The sequence below is a fragment of the Mesoplodon bidens genome (assembly GCF_964165515.1).
Source record: "Mesoplodon bidens genome assembly, chromosome: 8".
Lineage (NCBI taxonomy): Eukaryota > Metazoa > Chordata > Mammalia > Artiodactyla > Ziphiidae > Mesoplodon > Mesoplodon bidens.
In genome coordinates this window covers 52704627-52715073 of record NC_138165.1, presented here as the reverse complement: position 1 = coordinate 52715073, position 10447 = coordinate 52704627, and the positions used below count along the sequence as shown (strand labels likewise).

Below are 10447 nucleotides of genomic sequence, written 5' to 3'. Positions count from 1 at the left end.
GCGGCCATGGCTCACGGGTCCAGCCGCTCTGTAGCACGTGGGATCTTCCGGGACCGGGGCACGAACCCGTGTCCCCTGCATCGGCAGGCGGACTCTCAACCACTGCGCCACCAGGGAAGCCCAAGTAGACAGATTCTTAACCACTGTGCCACCAGGGAAGCCCAACTATTAGGTCAGCAGCTAATCCAAAACCACATCTGTTGGACTTCATCTTCTTACTGGCTCCCAAATGGTCTAAGGTTTTATAAGGATCACATAGCTTGGTCCCTTGCTAATATTTCTTGAAGTATCTTTTTATATTTTTTTCATTACCATCTCACCCCTTTCTTCCCATAATGCTTTGTCATAGAGTTCGATATCTGCTCCTTATCGATAGAAGCAAACACATAAAATGCAACCAAGGAATTCACCAAGTACTAGGGAGCAAACCAGTAGACAGAGTGGGAGACAGACTTGAGAACAACAAAGGAACCTGTGGCGGAACACAGTATATCAAGAATGGACATTCTAACTTTTAAAACTGAGAACTAGAGATTAATTCTGACTTGGGGATAAGTAAAGGCTTAAAGAGGGTTTTAGTTGACTGATTCTGAAAGGCAGAGAGGGGGAAGTTTTGAACGGAGGGAACAGTGTGATCAAAGGAAAAGGGTGTGAAAGAGCATGAACTCTTCAGGGAATAAGATGCAAGCCAAAGAGTCTGAGTCCCGGGATCTGAGGTCTAGAGAGGCAGTCTGGGGCCAGACAACAAGGGTGTTCTCAGAGGTCCTGAGGCCCATGCAGAGACTCGGCCCCTTACCTGGATTGTGGAGTATGTGAAGAAATGGAGAGTACATGCATTTAAGAGGTAGGTGAGGAAGAAGAACCACAGAACCAAGGAAAGCAATGAGGAACACTTGGAAGAGCTGAAAGGGAATCTGAGAGGAATATCACACTATTGAGGTAAATTAAGAGCTCCTAAAGCATGGGTAGGAAAAAGAACCAAGAGCTCTTAAAACTGTTAAAAAAAAAAAAAAAAAAAAAGGGTGTGAAACACTGCAGAGGTGTTACAGCAGCAGAAACAACAGGGCGATTTTGGCCCCGTTACACCGTAGATCACTGGCTACTCCCAGGGCGGTTCGTGTGGAGTGACGGCAGAGAGAAACCAGACACTGGTTAGGGAGAGAAGGGGACACAGAGAAGAGAGGGGAAGGCAACGTCAAGTTTTCTTTAATGGGGTGCATGTCCACAGGGGTGCTCACTTGGGGATACTTGCTAGGGAAGGGAGCAGGATCCTGAGGAAACAGAAAAGTCTTAGAAAATGGAAGTAGAGGGGCTTCCTTGGTGGCGCAGTGGTTGGGAGTCCGCCTGCCGATGCAGGGGACACGGGTTCGTGCCCCGGTCCAGGAAGATCCCACGTGCTACAGAGCGGCTGGGCCCGTGAGCCATGGCGGCTGAGCCTGCACGTCCGGAGCCTGTGCTCCGCAACGGGAGAGGCCACAGCAGTGAGAGGCCCGCGTACCGAAAAAAAATAAAATAAAATAATGGAAGTAGAAAAACATCATAAGGTGTGATAATGGCAGGATGCTTGCTGCGGGGGAAGTAGGGCCTTATTCAAGAGAACACACACTGAGCTTCCTTACAAAGCTGAGAGGGAAGAAGAGAGAGACGTAATTGAAAAGAACCGTTTCAGGTGGCAGGTGCGGAATTCTGTGCATCCCCAAAGCCTTGGACGAGGCCATCTATTTCAAGCGAGGTGAGGAGAGATGGTGCTCAGGAAGTGACCTGAGTCAGAAGGTCGCCGTGGAGAGGGGGATGGGCGATCGCTAGTTCCGAACCAACGGGCAGGTGAGCAAGGCTAAGCAACAGTGCGGGTTCTGCTGCGAACTGGAAATCCAGTCTGGCTGTAGTATGCTATGTACATTCTAGAAGCAAAAGACTTGATGTGGGGGACTCTGTGCTTGTTTCGTGAGGCCTTTTGAGAAAAATCACCTGAATATATAAGTCACCTCCCCCCACACCCATGCCCTGTCATAAGTGGATGAAGTAGATATTGCATATGGACAGATAAAACACAAAGAATGGGGCTAACCTCCTTGGTATGCCCTTATAAAGTAATACATTAATTCTTGATTTAAAATGGAAAAGGAAGGGAAATGGATCTGAAAAAGAATATATATATATGAAATACTAAAAACCTGAGTCACTTTGCTGTACACCTGAAACTAACACAGCATTGTAAATCCATTATACTTCAATTTAAAGAACGAACATTAAATTTAATATCTCTCTTTAGATTATTAGGTTAAGGAACTTTATTGAATTATAATGAATGTTGTACTAATATTTTTTCTTCTCATCTATGGACCTTTAAAAACTCAGTGGTCACAACCTCAGTTTCATTAGAACTGCTCTAATAAAAAATTAGAGAGTTTATTTTTTAAAAAATGGAAAGAAACTTGGGCATATACAGATTAGAGTTTCAGATCTCACAGGTCCAAAATCATGAAGGGAGGTAACCAACTTTCTTCCTGAAATAAATTCAAAATACTGAGGAGATTCTAAGGAACTAAAAATCAATTGGAAAGTTCCCATTGATCACCACTAAAAAACATGACTAGACAATATCCTCAACTTCTCCTAAACAAATGGAACAAATGGTAAGAGAAGGAACATCTGTACATATGTGGAAAACAACAATAATGCAAGCGAAGTAACCTATTTGTTTATGTCAGATAAAGAACGCCAGGCAAGCTTAAAAAGGATTTTAACAGAATTACAAACTTGGTGCACGAAGGATTCACACACACACACACACACACACACACACACAAATCAATGGGCATTGAAACAACATATCTTCATTTTAGAAAACAGTATCATGACCCATCTTGCTCATAAAATCCCTTTATATTGGCCAGCATGTGAACAAAATTGCAAATTAAAAGAGACGGGAGATTGGCTAAAGGTTTGTAAGCAACGGGAACTGGTCACTGACAAGGAATCTAGCTGTGGGCAAGGTGCTAGGCCTGCTTTTTTGCAATACATTTCCTAAATGTTCTCAAGGATGAACAGAATCCCACCTTAACCCAGGTTGCACAGGACTGACAAGATAGGTGGTGGTGAATAAGGACATGGGAAGATGCAGAATATCAATATGGACAGAAACACAAAACTCAGTTTATTAATATTATGAAATTGATAAAATAAAATAAACCTGAAAGCAGTAGGACACATGGAAAAGACTATGTAGATTTCCTGGAGTTTGACAAGATGAGTCTGGGCTGATTGGACCAGCAAACAAACTGATGCTGCTTGGTTATGGAATGTGATGTAGAGGAAAGGGAGAGACCAAGTCTGTGGGAGCAGAATACTGTGCAAACGCTGATTTCATCTGAGGCACCTGATAACTGTATATGTTTGAAAATTAGAGAGTTCTAAGAAGAGCAATAATAATGATTAAGGCAATGGAAAAATTGATTTATGAGGACAGATTAAAGGAGCTAAATATGAATAGCCTAGTTAAGTGACAACTAGAGGGGTACATAATAGGAGTCTCCAAGGAAAGAGAATAATTATTTAGCCAGGTACAAGGGGGTACAACTAGGAGTAATGAGATGAAATTAAGAATGGGAAAATTTAAGCTGAATTTCCAGAAAAACTCCCTGATGGTGTAATTTATTAGCTCATGGAATAAATTCCCTATGGAAATGCTATAGCTGGGGAAACTTAATAATAGAACTGGACAAAATACCAATAAATAATATAGATGATAATCCAGTACTTGAAAGAAGGTGGTTACGTGCTATGCTTTCCTTGTTTACAATATCTTCTCATATTTTTCTCTAATAGTCTTTTATATAGAGTGATTGTTACCCAGAGAAGTATTTAGGCAATTAGCTAAAACTAAAAGGAAATACGTCCTTTAGATGAGGGAAGCTAAAATTACTTCAGTTTTCATATATTCTATAGCAGTAAGCAGTAATAATTTTTTACTACTTTGTTTCAGCAGAGCTGATCTTGAAGCAAGCTGGACAAATGTATTACTATTTCTAAAAAACAAAACAAAACAAAACAAAACGATCCTCAACTACCATCCCACACAGTCTACTCTGATTCTCTGTGTGTGACATGAAACCCATATTTTCATAGACATGTTTAATATAAACAATTTATTGCCATAATAGAAATCAAAAAAACTTTATTCTAGCTTTTCTAAATGTAGCTCTATGGTCAATTACTTCACATCAATACCAAGATCAAATAGACATATACTAACAAGCAGTTTGCTTAATAATAGTCACCACACTAATTAACCCATCCAGAACATTCTTAATCAGATGCTATTTGAAATGTACAGTGAAGAGAAGGCTGGCAATAAATGGTTCTATGCTAAAAAAGCAAATAATACTTTACCAATGGGGTGATACTGGCTTTTTTATAGAACCGGACAGAATGTTCGCACTATCCTGGTGTGAACTCAGTGAAGTAACTATGCAAATAGGCACATGACCGAACACTTCCTTCCTCCTCCCCAGCTTCAACTCTGGGGGAGGTGCTAATGAGAAGAGGAAAGGTACAGAGGTAAGGAGTGAAGGAGAGAAAAGAAAGAATACCAGTGAGCTGCCTTCTAGAGCACATGGCAGGCTTGCCGTTTAACCATCCCCTCAATTTTTCTTAAAGAAATGTTACTGCCCACCTTACTCACAGAATGTCCTTCTTGTTTCTGAATCTCTCAGAAGCCCTATTCAAACATGTTTTCACTCTTAGAAAGATTCTGGTTACTGCAGTCGTTTCCAATCTGTTATCAGCCTTGGGACCCCACTCCCAACTTTTTTCCAACCAATAGCCAATCTTTGAAACAAAAGTAGAACCTTCCCTCTGCCGCCTCTCCTTCTTTCCCACCTCTGTCCCCCAGGATGGGTCCAGAGGCATTGCCACAAAACCCCAGTACTATGTTGAGGGATGTTTAAAGACACAGCTGGAATAAGTACTTTCCAGACCTAAATCTGATTGCTTCCCTGCACTACCAACATCCAAACACACAAACGTAGAGCTGGACCTGTAGGAATGGCCAAATGCCTTATTTGGATTAGTCCAAAAAGACCAGATTTGGGCGGAGCTTAAACCAATGCTAAGATTGAGCATAAGCAAAGGAGATGCTCTAGGCTCCTTAGCTGATTTCTGCTGAAGTTGAGAAGCCAGCTTATGTTTAGCTGACCAACAGAGGTAGTCAGGAAGAAGGCGATAAGATAAAGCAAGTCATGTCGACTTAAGACATGGAGACTGATTCATGTGTTGTTGAAGAGAATGCTGTGGCTAAAATGTATGTCATGTGGAATACATTGCCTACAAACATCTTTTTGAGAGATTTCAATAAAAAGTACTTAGTATGGTAAGTTCAACCTATAGAATCTCATAAATAAGTACCCACAGATAAGAGTCCCACAGGACATGATTAAGTCATGCTTCTCAAAGCAGATCTGGAAGATAGCGTGTGAAAAAAAATGATGCAAATGAGTGGATGATTAAAGAGACAGAGAGAGGGCATAATTCATCAACGATTATTTTAAATATGAGCCAAAGAGAAAAGAGGAGAGCCTTAGCAACTGGAATATGGAAACTGGCTTCCCTGTGGGGCAGGCATGGAGAGAGAGGGCTGAGGAAGCTCAGCGTGTGTACATGTAGCTCAGGTGTCGGGGAGGGAGAATACGGCCATCCCTTCAGGCTGAAGTCTCACAAGGTGTGTTCTGTTTATCACGAAACAGAACGTGTAGGTATTGCCTTAGAGAAGGTTTTGTGAGAGATCAAGTTTTGGAAATGCTGGGTTAAACAAAGTTAGACATTTCTTCACGGCAGAACTTCCCAAAGCACATGCTAGTATGTTCAGTAAATATGTTCATTCATTCATTCTTTTGTTCGTTCAATAAATATTTATTTAATACCTATTGTGTGATAGAGACATTGTGTTGATTGTTTCCCATGCTTAGCACTTAATGAAACAAGGACCAATCCCCCAAAGCCCTCACCCCCCTCCACACACGCATACACACAAAGAGGCACCTTAAGAATTAATATTCGACAAAGGATACCCTGGGAGATACTACTTTAGACCCTAGGAGGTGCACAGCCTGAGTCAAAAAGCATGGGGAACCAGATAGGTGATGGCATATTTTATATAGTAGAGATGGCAGAGGAGTGGGAAAATGCATTCCCTCTCCAAATGATGAAACTCAGCCCAAATGGCCATTCACCAAGGCCACACATCAGTAGAGAAAAGGAAGTCTGAAGATATCAGGGAAACCTGTGAAAAAAGTAACAGAAAAAAATACAGTTCAAGGCTAATATGGATGACAGCAGAAAAAAAATATCATTCGATTTTATCACAGCAATTTCTGTGGATTCCAGGATAGAAACCATGTTGAGAATTGAAGAGAAGGGAAATAGGAATCAAAGATAAATAATTTTTCCAAAACCAGCTGGGAAGACACATCCCGGCAGTTCAGTGATCTAAGTTCTTGGGTGATTTATAACAAAAACTATTCACTGTTTCCAAACAATGTGTTGGAAATTAATTACAAAATTAACATTTTTAGAATTTTAGCCACATAAGCAAATATCAAAGATAATCAAAAAATCATGTTGCCCACATGTATCCAATATATCACTTATATGGTAAGCAGATTTATATAAACCTATAAAGTATAAAAGTAAAGATCTTAATCTAGCATTCTCATGTGCACGCATACACCCCCTATACTTCTTGCCACATTGTCTTCACTAAATAAAGGAATCACAAACAAGGAAGTCTATCATAATTAAAACTAGATGTTTGAAGACCACAACATTTAACAGAAAGACAGACTTATGCTTGGTGGTTGGCTGTAGGGATGGCTGCTCCTCTTTATTGGAGATGGTTATGGGCTAATATTCAAAAAATAGATGGCACATGTCTACGAAGGCTGTTTCAACAAGAAACTCTGGCAGAACATTATTTGAACAAATTTGAATCACAGATGAGTCAATCACCATCCACATGCACATAGCACAAATGCTTTGGGGGAACAGCCATCCAACAACACCGCGGCTGTTTAGGCCATGTCATTTAAATGCTCGAGTTTCGTGCCTGAACCAAATTTCAACTCCCATTGTGCAAATTTTCAAAGCCAACATGCAACATTGACAGCAGTCCGAGAGAGGATACTGAGCAAGGGTGTCTTGCTTTGACTACGAAGAATCTGTTTTGTGACAAGATAGGAAAACAGGATCCATAGAAACTAGCCTCAGTTAAAATTAACAAGCAAACCCTACTTGTTAGCCTGAGAAAGGCATGCTGAAACTGAAAGCATATTTATGGTTATCAGACTGGCCTCATTATCGATGTATGGTCCCAGGGATGACACACTTAGTCAAGACAGCATCTTCTCTTGAAGGCTGCCAAAAAGAGAAGCTTCAGCTTCCTCTCTTCTGTTTAAGGTCCATCATTTTCTGATGTCTGTCCTTTAAATAGCTGGGATATATGACTGTCATAAGGAAAAGATGGTTCTGTTCCCATGAGTCTGTTTTTTTATATTTTTTTCCACCAGCATTTCTAGGAATCATTTCTGAAAATCTAACACTTTCCATATACCTAATTTATACCATTTATTTACAATACACGGCTTCTTCTGGCAACAGAGTTTATGTAATTAGTATTATTTAACTTAAATAATTATGCCTCAATTCCTCATTCTCCTCATTTAAAAAATTTTTTTATTGGCATATAGTTGATTTACAATGTTGTATTAGTTTCAGGTGTACAGTACAGTGAATCAGTTACACATATACATATAGCCACTCTTTTTTTAGATCCTTTTCCCATATAGGTCATTACAGAGTATTGAGTAGAGTTCCCTGTGCTATACAGTAGGTCCTTATTAGTTATCTCTTTTGTATGTAGTAGTGTGTATATGTCAATCTCTCTTAATTCCAAAGTGTTTTAGATTGTACACACTGCTAATTTAAATGCCTACTAGTAGGAGCAGTTTGTCTTATGCAATTTTATAAAATCCCTTGATGATATACTCCCCCCATACAGAAAACTTAAGGTCCTTAACAATGTATGAGACTAGGAAAAGCTACCTTGCATGTTGCCACAGCCCATGTTTATCAAACCCAGAGCCATCCTTGTGAACAGATGCATGCACACTTCTCATGATTCGCATTCCTCCCCCGAAAAGAGCTAAGCAACACAAAACCCTCTAATTTACACAAGGTTTACTGTAGTAATTGAACACAGTCAGCAAAGTTGCAGGCTAAACTTCAAACAGTGAATCTTTATCTTCCTACCTCCCCTGTAAGCACTCTCCACCAACTGGTTGTTAATTCCCTAAGAGATTTATGCTCCTTCCCAGTGGACCAGGGCCCCCATCCCTGCCACGCTCATCACCATGCATCTCCTTGCATCTACCTTGAATCATGCCCTGTTCTTCCCTGTTGGCCTCGTTGAAAACTAATCTTAAATTCCCACAATGTACTAATCATCTTCAATGCTCACTCAATATGTTCCACTTTTCAAAAGCACAATACCTTAATTCAAGGAAACTAATCACAAATGGGATAATTTCACAGTAAGCCTATGAGATTCTTTTGGGAGGACAGGTGGAGAGAAATCTCTGTGAAGCACCTTAAAGTAAGTCCACTCAGGCAATGGGCATGTTGAAGAGGGGAGAACCCAGGCTGTAGTATTGGTACCCAGTATTGCATCGGTACTTCCGGTATTTGTGAATTTATTCAAATCACTTAATTTCTCTGAACCTCAGTTTTCTGATCTATGAAATGGGGTAATATCTGTTTTTCCAAATTTCTTGAGAGGATTAAAAGAGAGTTGGTAAGGATGTGTAGATGAGCTGAGTAAATCAAAGTAAACTTCCCATTTCCTTGCTTCTTTATGTAACATCCACACTTCTGGAGTTATTTCTAAGGCCATCTTGGGTAACACTGGATTTCCTAGTTTGTAAATGAGTCACTGTCTTGACTCAGTCAACAAATATTCATTCAACAAATATCTAAGCTCCTTCTACGAGCAAGAGGTTGTGTCTATTTTTACAAAAATTTTAGAGCATATGTAGTGACATTTCATACATACTTCTTTTGGGCTCTTACCCCCAGAAATTGTAAGCTATCCATATTACCTTTAAACTAAACTGTATTTACTGATTCCATTACTACAATGATCTAACTTTTCCATTTAAACTTAATAATTTGCTCATCATTTGTTTCATTAATAACTCAGAAGTGAAGTCTTAAAAGCTTCTATTCATTCACCCCGCTTAATTTAACGATAGTATACAAAAATGAAAAAAGTTCCCAAATGTGAATCTGAAGTAATTTCTTTCAAGCAAGAGGAAGTGGCTGTTTCACGTGTACATAGACTCAGCAAGCTGCTCGGTATGGATTTACCTTGTTAGCAAGTAAATGTTCACATTACTCTGGGAATCCCATATCTTCTACAGCATCAGTAAAGCACTGAAGGAAACTCTAAAAATGATCTCTAATCACATGTCCTATTCCACAATTTATTTTGGAAGCCATTATTTGGAGGTTGAAAGCAAGATAGTAAAATGTGCTGGTATTGAAGAAAGGATCACTTTCTTCTTTCCAAACAAAAATAGGAATTCCCTTAGGGCAGTGTTTCCAATTGGAGAGTATCCTTTAGAGCATGGTATCATTTTATGGGTGCTATGGGCTGAATTGTGTTCCCTCAAAATTCATATGTTGAAGTCCTAACCCTGAATGTGACTATGTCTGGAGATACAGTCTTTAGGAGGTAAGTAGGGTTAAATGAGGTCATAAGGATTGGTCCATAATCCGATAGGACTGTGGTCTTACAGGAAGAGGAAGAGATCTCTCTTCCTCTCTCTCTCTTTCTTCCCCCTTCCCCCTTCCCTCCCACGGCCACATGTGAGGACACAGCCAGAAGGCAGCCAGCTGCAAGTCAGGAAGAGAGCTCTCCTCAGAATTGACTATACTAGCACTCTCATCTCAGACTTTCAGCCTCCAGAACGGTAAATTCCTGTTGTTTAAACCACCCAGTCTATGGTATTTTGTTATGGCAGCCTGAGATGATGAATACAACTGGATACTGTTGTGGAAAAGAGGGGAAAGAATCAATACCATGATGGGTGAAATTTCCTGAACAGGGTATCAGGAAAATGATAGAGTGGAAGGTACCATATCTATGTTGACAGACAGTGAAAACAAGAGAATATTGTACAAGAAGAGAGAGCTAACCATCAAAACTGATAAGAGAATTTGGGGGATGAAAAGGAGAAAATATGAATTGTGAAACAAAAATGTTCCTTTTTTAACTAAAAATAAAAAGAATAGAGAACTGAGTTTAGGAAAGAATTTTTCTTAAAAATTTGTTCGGCTGTGAATAAAGTCACTTAATCTTTTGAAACCTGGGTTTCTTCATATGTTCAATGAGAAT

The 10447-nt window shown here is 39.9% G+C and overlaps 1 protein-coding gene across 11 annotated transcripts in view; it reads right to left on the bottom strand.

Annotated features, from left to right (window-relative positions):
• The window catches only part of GTDC1 (glycosyltransferase like domain containing 1), a 390290-nt gene that overhangs the window by 64873 nt on the left and 314970 nt on the right, over positions 1 to 10447 (bottom strand). The gene's annotated exons all lie outside the window — the stretch shown is intronic.